The following is a 12,729-nucleotide window of genomic DNA, read 5'->3' as shown; positions in this document are numbered from 1 at the left end:
TATAGATATATTTTATCTGACTTATGAAAATAATGAGTAAGGCAGCATAGAACTTCCCTTCCTTGACCTTCTACGCTGCTATTGAGAGGGCATTGTAGACTGGTACCTTCTTAGCGTATACATGGGAGTAGCTTCCAAACATTTCATCTCTGCTTGTTGATTTGCACATTAGAATCAGAATTTGTGAGATGTCTACTACCAGATTTCTGATTTTGTTCATTGAACAGCAACCATTCCTAATCATACATATACAGTTTATAAAATACATGTTCCAGTTAGATTACCACCCAACACAGAAACACAGATACCATTAATTTATAATACTTGTTCAATAAATGTGAATTTCATATATTTCATATATATTTTTCACAGGCTGTACAATATGCTCCAAATGCTGTCTCCTGTGGTGTATCTTTTACACATGACATGAATACTAATATCATGTGAGAAAAGCATTCTCTCAAATCAAGAATTTTAACTTTGAATTCCACCTCAAAATATATTTGATCTAATATATATTGATATCACTAATATTTTTCTGTGTTTATCTGATCTCTGAGGAATCTGTAATAGTGTTTCTCAGTCAAAGCTACATTTTCCAGTCTGGAATTGATCGATTCTGCAAAATGCTCACAAATATCCCAAATTATCACCACTGGTACTGTCAATTGGGAAACTGCCCAAAGATCACAAGAAAAGGAAATGTAAATTTCCTTTTGGTGTAGACATCTGCTTTCATTTGCATCACAATTACCCTACAAATTAATTCTTAATTCCTATTTTGGCATTCCACAGCTTGTGTTTGTTCTGAATAATTTGATGCAGAACAATTCACAGGGTTCTAATATGAGGCCTGCTCGTGAATAGGGCCAGTCTAATGTTTTTGAAGTTGGTTGGAATGAGTCTGCATGTTATAAAAGCTGGACTGGATGCTTAATTATTCACAACTTTATCACCCTAATGAATTAAAGCGCCTGGTGCTCTTTCCATATAGCAGTAATGGAAATGAAATGATATCACCCTACATGAATCGAAAAGTATAAACAAAACAATTGCAAAAATGCATATGAGGCAGCCTATACTAAATTAAATTCAATAAATCATAATTTGACATAAAAAACCAAAAAACGTTAGTTTGAAGAAAATTCTCAAAATTTGCAAAAGGAACCTAGCTACCTGGGACCAGAAGAATTTGCTCATGCCTTTCCAAATATTTAAGACTGATTTACTGTTCATGTTTCAAACTTTAACAATTAATGTTGGTACAGCTTTTTGTAAAGCTTTGTTTTTACAGCATTTGGCCCCAAAGGACACCATAGCAGTCAAATAATGGGGGTAAAAAGGAATGATTTAAGAAAATGGAACAGCTAAGGAACATCTGTATCCATGACAACTGAAAGATGTACAGTGTAAAATCACATGATAAGAGCACTGAGAAAAGCTAATATGCTTTCTTCCTGTGCCATCATACATCCCAGTGGCATAGCTTACCTCTGTTTTTATTGACACAGATAAAATGTAAAGATCAGACGGATGAGGATGACTGAAATGAGAGTGTGGTTTGACAGAAGCTGATCTGCAGTTACAGAAAAAAGTGAGCCCACAACACAAGCAACAGGCTCATCAAAACAACAACAACAAAAAAGAGATGATTGGCTCCTCTTCTGAACATCCCTTAATGACAGACTGGCTGGTTTATTGCTGCTTTTATTCTCAACAACCTTCTTTGGGACATGGCCCACTCTGGAAGTAAATGCAGATCAGTTGAATGGCTGTTTATACATTTGTTGCCCAATTGGAAGGATTTCAGAAATTGTTTATTGATGGAAGCCAAATTAAGAACAAGTGCAGACAGAACAGACTAATGCAGATGTTTCATATTAATATGTAAAAGCTCTTTGACACTGATCCAATCTGTGAAATAAATCAATTGTAAACTGCAGACAATTCAGAGATCCCTGAGAGACAGGCAGGGCTTTGACACTGGTGTCAGTAAGGTGGTACAAGAGGGAATACAGAGCAAGGACAGCAAAAAGGAGAACAGATAGGGTGGTTTAAATATCCTTCAGTTAGGAGGCTCACTGGTTGAAAGAAAAAGAGAGACTCAGTGTGATGAGATAATTCAATGACTGAATTAACTGTGAAATTTCTACTATTTTACATAATGCATTTTATTTTTTATCAATATGTACACTGGCCTCAGGTTGATATCTTCTCTCTATAGACCTATTTGCTTTAAATGTGCATAAATAGCACAGCAGTTCAGTTTTTTTTATTTTAAAGAGTTCCCAACCAGAAGTCTCACTTAATATTGTGCATGGTTATATTTTGTATTCTTTATTTTGTGAGTACGTTTAAAAAAAAACACATTCTAACATATTTTTATACTGCATGGTGAGTAAATACAGTTTTTTAAATACAAAAGCTTACTGCATATGAATTTTTATAGTTTTGCGAATTATTAAATAACAGAAGTGTACAGAAGCGTTCCTTGCAGAGCAGTGTCCCATGGGACTCAACGCTATTGAGTAGGTCAGTCTATATTTGTGAGTGGAGAAGACAGGCTGGTGTGTTGCCCTGTGAAAGTGACTTGGCTTGTTAGTGATGCCTGCCTCCCCTGCATTCACATGCATAATACATCTTAGCCCCATCTTTCATTCCCTTGTCTAAATAAGAGGCCTGCCCTTGTGACACACAGATCAGCATGGAAACAGGCTGAGCTGGCAGGCCCTGGCAGTGAACACCTTGGACCCATCTCATATCTGCCTGAACTGTGATCCTGTCAACTTCACTAAGTCTCCCAGGTAGGGAATACAATATACCAAGAAACTGACACTCACCACTGTAAGCCTACATTATATATGGAGAGAGTCCAGGATAGAACCTTTTACATGGACAAAATGGTCAGTGTTAAAGCACATAATGAGTAGAATTATGATAAACTAAGGAGATAATGATGATTATCTCCTTACCATATCTGTGACATAACCAGGGTTACTGCCATGACACACAACTGGGTAGTATTAAAAGTATAATTTTAACTGACAGTGGAGTAGCACATAGTGGACTGTTGGCCAAGCTACACACTTATGAAATAACTCATCCTAAACATGAAGCTATTAAGGAAGCACTGTCCTTAATTAGATGAAGACATAAACTCTTAGATGAGTCGATAAGAAGGCGCAGCCTAATGTGATCTCCAGCAGATTGAAAAGCATTTAAGGCAGAGTACCAGTGACTGCTCAGATGGGATTGTGGCCACTGCTTTGGTCCCATCAGCATTCAGCTGCTTTACCCCCAGCAATGTGGCTGACCCAGGGGAAAAAGGAACAGAGTGATTACTGATGCACACAGAAGGCCTTTCAATAACTGCAAGGTATTCCTTATATAATTTCCTGTGCAAGACAGGAGGAAGGCAAAACACTTGACTAAACTGAAAATCTTGGCGAAGTCTTTTTTAAAGTCAACACAATTATACCTTATTAAAAATATGTGACTCTTTCTGGAAAAACGTATGTCTGTTCAGGAGATAAATTAGAAAGTGCACTGTGTCTGTGTCACTGTGTGCATGAATTAACACAGCTATAATTTTCACAGGGATTAATTTACGCTATCTAAAATAGTACTAAGTAGATGTATGGCATGTTGAATTATTGTGATTACTGTGAAGTGTTACTTAACCTGCCAGTAAAGAAGAGTATACAGACACGCTGGCAGCTCTGTGAGGCTGTACTTTGGCACAGCGTGGTAACATGCCCACAGTGACAGTGCAAACATGCTGTAGGTACATGTTTACCATGTTCACCATCTTAGTTTAGCATGTTAGCATGCTAGCATTTGCTAATTAGCACTAAACACAAAGTACAGTTGAGATGGACAGATCAGATTTGGACAAATAAAACCGTTGACCTGATGATGCTGCTAGATGAAAAGTCAGAAGATCACTGAAGTTATTACAGTTCATCCCAGAGGGGACATGAATATCTGTACCAGATGTCATAGCAATCCATCAAATAGTTGTTGAGATATTTTAGTCTGGAGGATGGTGGTGAACCCACTGACAAATTGACATTGCCACCTCTAACATGGCTAAATAAAATGCAGTGAAACAAGGCAATCCCAATTCATCACTAAGAAATGAATAGCCTATACTGTATGTGCAATACACCAAGATGAAGTTGCAAGTACATCGTGATTCAAACACTCACACAAATGTTTCAGTAAAATTAAATGACAAAGCCAGGAGAGAAATCAGTGATATTATCAGAGTGACAAATGATTGATTTGCATGCTTGTTTATGCATTTAACCATGCAGGCCTCCTGAGGATCTCTGTCTGACAGCTTTGTAGCCTGTAATGTGGACCATGCAACAGTGACCCTCTGCAGATATACAGTTGTAACCTAATCTACTAACAGTTCACACCACAGCACAAAGCAAAAATGAATACACCTCAGCATTAATCAAAAATGCCACACTTATCTCATAGCAGATAAATGTTTCCGACAGCAGGAGTTCATAATTTTTCTGTCGTGGTTTCAAATGAACCTGAGCAACCATTGACTGAAAAGTTGCCAGCTTGCCATGTTAGGCATTACCAACTCATGCTGGGAATATGAATCTTGGACAATTTGGATCAGTTTAATCTCAGTCTGAGCTCATAAATTATAATTGAAAAAAAAAAAAGCACAAAACATTTCATCATCAAACAGCATGGATGGCGGAGTGTTGTGAGGGCTGCTGAGCTGCTGCCAATGCTATTTTATTGGTATGAGTGATGGAGAGTGCCATGGTAATTGTTTGGGGACGTAGTTGTGGCGCTACAACTTCTCTCCACAAGGGAGTGAGGGATAATATTTTCTCCTCCCGGATCAGGGATGGTAACCTCCTCCATGCTACGCTGCCTTCTCTGCCGGAGCTCAATAATAAGCCTGTCAGCTTGATTTAAAAAGCCTGTGGCAGTATAATGCGAGACACCATCAGATTTACAATAATTCATAAATCTCCAGCAATAAAGGATAAATCAATAGAGGTGTGAGTTTAAACTGTTTTCAGTCTCCTTTCTCTCGATGTCATAGCTTAGAGGAAAGGCACATTTCAATTGCGGAGGCACTGCTGCACACTGCACAATATACTTATTATTGTTGGCAGTGCAATGAGACATATCCCCTTTGTGCATAAATTGTCAGCATAAAACTTTCAGAGCAACACTGTATGTGTCACACCCCAATTAAATAAAGTAGGTAAATAGTAAGTAAATTAGTATTCTACACATATATTTCTTGTTATTATGATGGTCCTATAATATAAAAATATATTTAAAAAAGTTACAATATAGGTATTACTGGGTACAGTAATGTACTTTTGACGTACTGTAGGAAGGTTTACAGGGTAGCCACCACAGTAAATACTGAACAGAAAATCACTTTATTTGATAAGCCTGATCAGAGTCCTCACTTCTCACACAGTGGTGAATGAATCTGTTGAATCAAGCTGTAGGAAGTTTAAGCCATGTAAAGTTAGTGATGTATGCTAGCATCTATGTTGTTGTGACTGCTATATTTCATAGTCTGGTAATTGCTGGGGAAGATCAGCCATATCATAATCTGTCTGTTGTTTTATTTCATGCATCAGTTGACGTTTTAATTCCAGAGGTGCAGCAAACGCACTTATCAAACACATACACGATTTCTGCTCATGCTGATGAACTACCCACATTGCAGAAAGGCAGGCAAAAGGAAAAAAAATCAAAGAACTTTCTTAGCTCACAATCAGCTCATGCACAACGATTTCCTTGATTTAGCAGCATGTAATAAGTAACATGCCTCCACTTACATGTTCAACTTTCCCATTCTTCACAAAGTGCAAATCTGCTTTTGCTACTTTTGTGTTAATTCAAACAAATACAATCCATTACAAAAAAGAAATAAACAACATAGGAGGAGTTACAAGTGAATGCAGTATTGTATGTCAAAGGTCTTCCCTGTGCCTCAATATGTGAAGTACAAATCTTGTTTTCATTTTAAGCCTGGAGAGCTGGTTTTCTGACCTACAGAGGTCATAAAACTTTTTATTTAACGTATATAGTGTACCTTTTTTGTGTTATTCTGATAACAGCAAACTGATCTCCTAAATAGGCTGCCTGTATTGATGATTTACACAAAAAATCTATGCTCTCTTGACTTTTTTCCATGTTGAAAGAAGCTACAAATGTATTTGGTAATGCCTCTGTACCTTTAGTATAGTTATCTATTAAACATGTGAACAAATAAATATGGTGTGTATGGATTATTAACAGTGTAAATGAAATTGAAAAGTCTAGTGTATGTCCGTAAAAATGGTTGGTCAATTGCTGTACTTGATTTCTGAGGGCCTAAGAAAAGGAATTGCATTTTCTATTTAAAATCTCTTCATTCCCTGTAGGGGGAAACAAAATGTAGGAAGTAGAAAGAAAGAACATGATCCTCTAAAGATAAACTAAACACACTGGACACAAGTGAAATATTGTGTCCTATGTTTGTGGATCCAGATGCAGATTGAAAAAATCAAAACATTGTCTAATTTATAGGAAAGTGCAACATTGGCAGAGGTATCTGCTTTGCTTTTTAACAGCTGTTTCTATTAGGGGCACCCCAGTGGACTACAGGTTAAGGTGCCAACCATGAACCTCAATGCCTCTGGTTTGTGTCTGACTGAGGACCTTTGTTGCATGTCATTCTCCCTCTCCCCACATTTCCATCTCTCAACTGATGATACTGAATAAGGCATTCAAATGCCAGTTTTCTTTTATTATGGTGTATATTGCAAAAGGTCTTTCAAGACCTGAAAGCACCCCCAAAGCCGTGGCCAGAAGTAAACTTCAGAAGCAGTGCTTTATTACCACCTCTTAAAAACACAAGCATGTTAGTAGAAACATGTAGAAACATGGAAATATATAACATAATATAACATAATGTAACACAACATAACATAATATAATATAATATAATATATAATATAACATAATATATATAATATATATAATATAATATAATATAATATAATATTATATAATATTATATAATATAACATAACATAACATAACATAACATAGTATAACATAACATTTAGTAATGGAGAAATAGAGCAGTTTTTGATTAGAAGATGCTATACCATCAGAGTAATATGCAGTTCATGTAGCTATCCAAAAAACAGCTTTAAAGTTACAATAGATGTGCTGACTAACCTTAAATATTTTGGTTTTTATCAGGCAGCTGGCATTGTTAAAGAGCCCACAAAGACATCTATTATAACTGGCAGGTGCCTACCTTGCAGACGATCCCTTCATTGCTTGAGGCTATTATTGCTAAATACCTAGTCCTCAGTTCCCAGACCTCTTTTGCTTAAAAACAAAAACAAACATAAACAAAAACAGACTAAATATTTTTCCTCCAAGAGATTGTTAGCTGTTGAAAATCTTTTTTGATTAATGTAACTGTTGTATTGTATCAGTACTAGAGAAGAAGAAAAATCCACCCTGTGTTGGACAATGGACGTAGAACCACTACTTGAATTGTAGTCAACTGATGAACTATGTTTTGAATTGTTCATCATACTGAACATACTGGAATAAATGCTGTTAAACGTTATGCATATCCAACAGTATATTTTATGATGATGGAGTTGAACAAAAGCAGTACGAGGTACCATTCTGGCTAACATGCAAACATGCAAGGTCATAACCATGGAAGTGACATTACATATCCCACATTTAAAATTTCCAGACAGGGGGTTCTGTGATGTACCATTCAATGGACTATCATTGTCACCTTAATAAGAAGATCAGAAAAAAGGATAGCTGTTATTTTTTTTAATCAGAAAAAAAAAGAATATTTACTTTAAAATGATATCCCCTATCCATTTTCTCTGTAAATCAAGATTGAAACCGCAATCCCTTTCTGTTACCTGACAATGAGGGCTTTGTCTCTCTTGTGTGTGTGTTAAAATAATGAGATGTCTTCATATACTTGAAATGGATTCTCTCTCCAACTGTGAATAAATTATGATCCACTGTTGATTGGATTTCTGTCAAGAGACTGAACAGGAAATGGAAGCCTTTGTTTGGGAAGGGTTTACAGTAGGAGAGAAAATTGTATGCTGTGATTAATGGTTTTGTGCAATTTATGCAGCCATTTTCTGGCTTACAAATATAGGAAGTAAACAAGGCAATGGCAGAGACAGCTAATCCTCTGCATCATTCAGTCCATGGTATCTGTCTGAAAGGGTCAATGATTGACTCTGATTTAGGCTGTACCCAGTTCAGAGGAAATGAATAGATGCCAATCATGCTCCTGCAATTCTGTCAGCAGGACTGCACAGCGATGAATAGATGGTGCACAATGCCTTCTTACACTAGTCCAGTTATAATTATACGCTACATACAGTGGTGGAGGAAGTATTCCGATCCTTTACTTGGCTAAAAGTACTAATATATACTGAAAATACTCCATTACAAGTGAAAGTCCTGCAGTGAAAATATTTAATGTTGAATTAAATCTAATCTGTAACAATTTTGTATAGGACTGCAACTAATGTTTTTCACAATTGAATGATCAATAATTTATTCTATATTATAGTCCATTTAAACAGAGCTCAAAGTGACGCCTTCAAGTGTCTTGTTTTTGACTGCAGTTTCAGACAAGAAAAGCAGGAAATCTTCACATCTGAGAAGCAGAAACCATTAAATGTTTCAATCGTTTCTGCATGTCAAATGACTTAAACGATTAATCAGTTGCTGACTAATTTTCTGCTAATTGATGAATCACCTAATTGATTAATCGACTGATCTTTTAAGCAAATTTGGTAACACTTTCTATGAAGGTCATCGCTATAATGACTTGCATATATTATGCATATATTTATAACACGATATAATGCGACATTAAAACAGCTGTTATAATCACTTACAAACATGCATTAGGTGCTATAGCAAAGTTCATAATGTATTATGAACTTTTGATTTAATATTTTATAACTAATAGTAATAGCAGTTTGTATCAATGTGCGGCAAGAATCTCTGACCATGTTCCATAACACATTATAACCACCGACTCTGCCTCGTTATGAATACACTTTAGTCACCATTTACAATTAGTGATATAAAATGGAATAATAGCTTATAGTAATGTTTAATGTTATATAGCATGTCTTTATTTGCTTTAAGTAAAGTGTTAAAATATCTATCCCTGTATAATATATTACAGGTGGACATAATACCATATGAACTAGTTATAAGACCTTATAACACGTAATTGTTTGCTTTAAGTAAAGTGACACACATTTTGCACAGGAAAACAACTTTTATTTATGTATCTTCACTTTATGAACAATCTGTATGCATTTTGAACATTTTGCAGTTTAGCACAAAAACACAACTTTTATATCACTAATTCTAAATGGTGACTAAGTGTATTTATAACGAGGCAGAGTCGGTTATAAAACATTAAATCAAAAGGTCATAATACATTATGAACTTTGCCATAGCGCCTAATGCATGTTTGTAAGTGATTATATTATAACAATTGTTATAATGTCTTATGGATGCATTATATTGTGTTATAAATTATAAATAGAAAGTGTTACCCAAAGTTTTTTATAAACTATTGAATTACATTTTCTTTTACAATGCATCATGTTTTAAAAGTTCTCCATATGTTTTGTATGTAAAAACCTTAATTTTAAGTTTTATGAAATGTTAATACCCAAGTAAAGTACATATACTGCAAATTTATATACTTAAATACAGTATTTGAGTAAATGTACATTACATGTCATTGTAGAATATGAAAACTGAGTGTGATTTGATGTAATATAATACAGGAATAATATATAAAATGAAGGTTTAAATGTACATTTTGAATCATTATTTTTATTTGGTGCTTGCTTTGGCTGCTTGGATAGTGCTTTTGCAAAACACAGGGCTTACACATATTGTTCAGTGATTCTTTTAGTTACACCAATATTAAGCTGCAACAGCATTCTGGTATTTATTTCATTATTCTGGACCTTAAAAAACTCAATATCATTTAATTCACTCCACTGGGTTTGTCTCCCTGAACATCTGAGTGCTGGTGTTTGGGTCTTCCATGGCCTGTCCTGATCGACATCCACCTCTGGAAGCAACATCCACATGGGTGGAGAAATACCACAAGCCTTGAGGATTATGCTCATCTTCCTTCCACTACTTCTGAAAACCTGTCCACCCTGTGTCCTAAGCACAGATGGTGGACTGAGAATGTTTTCAGCACCTAGTGGGACAAACCCAAGCTACCTTCACGTCATGAGGAGCTGTATTATCTTTATGAGAGGATGAATCATCGCAAACAGCAGTCAGTCCAGGGTATACCCCGCCTTTTGCCTGATGTCAACTGGGATTGGCTCCAGACCCCCACAAGTCATGATGATGAGATAGTCTCAATGTATCCTGGGTAAAAAATAAAATAAAATCACAGAAATAACAGGAATCCTGGCACATTTACCAAAAGGCACAGTATATCACATTTGGAAGTAAATTTCTTTACATCAGGTCTTTAAAGTCAATTTCTTTCTGTTAATCCAGACCTGCTTTAAAGATAATTTGAATAAAGTTGAAAATCACCTTGTTTATTTTGTGTCATAGCCACTTTCTCTTATCATGCAGCATATCTGCAGAGAGTGAGGAGCTGACTTTATACAGCCCTCATTAGAAGTCTCATCACTGTGTGTCTGCAATTGCTCCATCCCACTGTGATTTTCACTGAAAACCTTTGTGTTCCAAGTATTCCAATGTTTTGTATTCTGGTCCTGCCAAAGCACCTCATACATACATTATGCCCAGACAATTGCAGGCATACATATTTGGATGAATAAAATACAGGGCCTAAGGTTATTCAAAATGCTCAGCTTAGTCTGATAATTTCAAAAAATGACATGCATCATCAAGAAAGATTGACGAATGCACGTACATACCCTGAAACAAAATTTCAAAAGAAAGTTAAAAGTGGCAGACAAATGCAGAAGTTTTTCATATCATATCAACATTTAAGAGCTTCTAGAGAAATGTTTGTACTATTGTAAAATACTGTAACTTTAAATTCAAAATGATCAGATGTGTATAATATGTATCAAGTGCTTTTTTATTCATCAAAGCTTTATTCCTCCAGTAATAGAAGATCCGCAAGAAAAGATCTGCATCACCTTTTCAACACATTCTCACTCCCATCTCATCACATATGGAGGCCAGACTCCTTGGTGTTGATTTTTAACTCCCTGGGTACCTTTAGCTTAATTTTTCAACGTGTAGGGCTATGCGACCAAGTTAGCAATAATATGCAACATCTGTTAAACTTTCAAAATAAAACTAGTAGTTAATGTTGTGAAACGTTGCAATTTGGTTAGGTTTAGGCACCAAAACTACTTGGTTAGGGTTAGGGAAAGGTCATGGTTTGGCTTAAAATAGGGTTACTTGTGTAAATAATGTTACCCACGTAACTTACGTAACTCAAACAAAACATTCAATGTTGACTTTTTGTTTCACACACTGGCCTCCTAACTGAAAGACCAGTCTTTGGCCCATCCATTCACCCTGTCCACCTTCTTACTCTGACTTTTCTGCTAAATGTGCTACACCTACACTTAACATTAAAAAATGTCGCTACAAGGATTCCCCCATTGTGTTATTCTATGACGCTGAGAGGCTCCCCAGTGCGTTATCAACTGACAACAAGGGGTCTTGACCATGCGTCCATATGTGATGTCTTGGGAGTGAGAACTGGTTGACCTTTTCATGTGTGTGCTCGTGAGCACGCTCAAACTAATGAGCGAACCAAAACAGAGGCTGACACACCAGAGACAGCACAGTATGATAGTAGTGGTGTGAGTAATGTTAGAGATAAAGCATATAAAATAAAAACATTCTAAAAAAGCTAAGTTTTTGACTTATTCTGGAAGATAGTCTTTTGCATTAATTTCATGTATCATTGTAGTTTACCTTGCTAAACCGTTACAGTTTACCATTATTTATTTCAGCATAGCTAAAATCAACATTTTGACATAATACTTGTACATACAATAGTAATATGGATTGTGTTAGCTGGTGAAATAATGCATTGCAGGTAGCTGAATGGAATCACTGAATGGCTCAGTGTGTTTATCCAAGCCGATTAACTTTTGGTCCCAAAAAGGTGTTTTAGACCAGTTAAACACACAGGGTAACACTGCTGTTTGGAAGTTCCCTAAATAATTTCAATGACACGCTGCACCCCTTCTTCTCCCTTTATTATCATGTCCTGATTAAAACCACAATAAGACAGAGCTAATAATGAAATTGCTGACATTCATGTCTTGTTTTTTAAAGCATTAAACATTCTTATGTTATTATGGGACTTGCTCTGTGTTGAGGAAATTACACACGTTTATATAAACAATCAGTGACTTAAATAATAATGCAGAGAATTTACTAAATATCTAAACATATATTTAAAAAGTTGCTGCAATTATGCCTCATAATGGCATGGCGGAAAACAAAAACAAAGCTAAAAACAAATTAAATTTCTGCTTTCCGTTTTACAATGGTTAGTCTTAAACTGCAGGGTAAATCTGAAAGCAGGTCATTTGAACAAAAACAGATTTTTAAGCTGTCAACACAAAATGAGATGACAAGGGACATTCTCTTCAAGTCTGATACCTCTGTGAATGAAGGATCTAGATCTGG

Source organism: Micropterus salmoides, unplaced genomic scaffold (assembly GCF_014851395.1).
Source record: "Micropterus salmoides isolate LMB-PRFRI ecotype aquatic unplaced genomic scaffold, ASM1485139v1 Ms_hic_scaffold_15, whole genome shotgun sequence".
Lineage (NCBI taxonomy): Eukaryota > Metazoa > Chordata > Actinopteri > Centrarchiformes > Centrarchidae > Micropterus > Micropterus salmoides.
Note: the sequence above shows the minus strand (reverse complement) of the source record.